The sequence below is a fragment of the Phaethon lepturus genome, unplaced genomic scaffold (genome assembly GCF_000687285.1).
Source record: "Phaethon lepturus isolate BGI_N335 unplaced genomic scaffold, ASM68728v1 scaffold16319, whole genome shotgun sequence".
NCBI classification, from domain to species: Eukaryota; Metazoa; Chordata; class Aves; order Phaethontiformes; family Phaethontidae; genus Phaethon; species Phaethon lepturus.
This window is the reverse complement of record NW_010565660.1, coordinates 277-2,478: the sequence shown is the minus strand read 5'-3', so window position 1 is coordinate 2,478 and position 2,202 is coordinate 277. Positions and strand designations below refer to the sequence as shown.

At 44.2% G+C, this 2,202-nt stretch overlaps 1 pseudogene; it reads right to left on the bottom strand.

Annotated features, from left to right (window-relative positions):
* Positions 1–1,360: 1,360 nt before the first annotated feature.
* LOC104627144 lies at positions 1,361–1,828 on the bottom strand (annotated as a pseudogene).
* Positions 1,829–2,202: the final 374 nt, after the last annotated feature.

Genomic DNA, 2,202 nt, shown 5'->3' with positions numbered 1-2,202 from the left:
CATAGCACCACCCATCTTCTGACCTGCGCACAGCAAGAAATACAAGTTTGTGTGTTTAAAATGCTGCAGGAGCCAAATTCAATATGCAGGAGCTCATTCTAGCTGTTGAACATAGAACATGTTCTTTGAAAATTCATGAATTCATGCATGTTTTTCAAATTAGAACTTGACTTATAAGTATTAATTGGGGCAGTGATTCCAGTGATGAAGTTGCAGATACACATCAAGGAACTTTATCAACAATTTAGTCCTTTTTGTAACTATTTCTCATTTCATAAGTTCTTTCGATTAAAAAAGAATTGAAAGTTAGGGTTAGGGCTTTATAACAGTTTAGAAGTTTTCTGTTTGTGATTTATGCAGGTTTAATATTAGCAAATGTGCAAAAAATGTTACTGCACAATTTTGTCGGAAAACATGATATGGAATGGGTCCACATGAAAGCATTTTTTGGAAAGAAATTCCTCTCATATTTCTTTGCTTTTGTCTCCAGAGGGATGTGAGTGACTTTGAGGAGAAGCAGAGCATTTTGCTCTTTCTCCACATTTCGAACCATGGGAAAAAAAAAATCTACCTGAAATAACTTATGTAACTAATGCTCTGCCCTTCAGAGGCACCAGAGTTGTTGATGTGCACTGTTAAAATCTCTGGAAAATCCTATCATCTGTCAAGGCATGAATTTTATAGACGGTTGTTCTGATAAATTCAGTTCCTTGAAGGGTTCAGCTGATTTGGGTGCAGGAGTGGCCCCCGCGGCACTGCTGCCTGCAGCCCCTGCCTGGAAGCGGCTGCTGGGAGCTGAGGCTTTCAGCGGAGCAAACCTCCTGGCACGGTGGTTATTGTGGTCGCAGCCACGGTGTCCAGCAGGTATTCCAGCACAGTTCCGCTCTAGTTTCTTAGTGAGAGCAGGGTCGCGCCGTTAACGTTATGAATGGGCTAAGTAACGTGCGCTTTCTATTAGTCAGCTTTACAGTTCTCAACGTATTACAGGTTTTATTTTATCCAAAAACTTTAACTTCGGTCTATTCTGTTCCTGGCACCTCCAACAGACGTAAACAGAATGGAGAAATAACTTAGCATGGCATCTGGATACTTTCTTGTGTTTTTTTTTTAATTTTATGAAACTCAGAGCAACTCAAATGCCAATGTGGTTGGCATTTCAAGTATTGAGCAGGAAGGGATATGCTCATAGCAGGAACCTAAGAGGGAAAAGCAAGCAGCAGATGTTTTAAAGCGTTAGATCTACCCTTCAGGGATTCTTTTTTCAAAGTACGTCATTTCAAAACATTTCAAACACTGTATAAACCAGAGAGCACAATGTAGATTACTGCTTTGGGGCTGGGAGGAGGAGAAGTTAAGTTAATCACTGGTGGACATAATTATTCTTATTTTCCCAAACTAATTTATTTGCGATGAATGTTGAGGTGTTTAGAATCAGGTGGTTAACAGTGATTTCAGGATGCTCTGCTACACTATACATCTCCTGGGGACCAGGTACACCGTATCGGTCGCGACCTGGCCTAAGCAGAGAAGACAAGAGATTGAACTTACGTTTGACAGTACTGCGCGACTCCTGGAAGCCAGCTGACTCGGAACCCCAGCCCAGGGCTTCACACTCGCGCTCCTCCCCTTGCCCATGCCTGGCACTCGTGCTTGCGCCCGCTCTGCTCTTTTCTGCCAGCCAGCACATCTTCCAGAGCCCCACGCTGCGCTTGCGCCCGTCCTCCAGGGTCTGGTACACCCAGTTGGGAGTAAAGGCAGCTGCGTTGTTAAGAATAAGTGAGACCAGGGCTACCAACACAGCTGTGGCTACCAGTTTCTGGACAGTCATATCTGACTGTCAGCTTGCTGCCCGTCTCTATGTGCAGAAGACACAGGGTCTCAATCAGCTGTAGCACATTGAAATTGGACTTGAAACAGGCGGCTTCGCTAGGACGTTACGAAGGGCTAGAGGACATCACCGTTCATTCTCAAAGTCAACTCCAGAGGTGTTCCTGATCAAGGAAATGAGATTTTTTCGAGGTAGGTAGGAGAATTCCATAAAATGAGAAAGAAGCTTTTTTAGGTCCTTCCCAGCTTTGGCTTATCCACCTTCTTGCACTTTGATAAGTAATGCCAGTCCTGTGATGAACTGAACGATAGGGAGGTCCATTCCTTGTGAGACGAGGCAAACCCAGAAAGAATCCAGCCTCGAGGCGGGAGAGC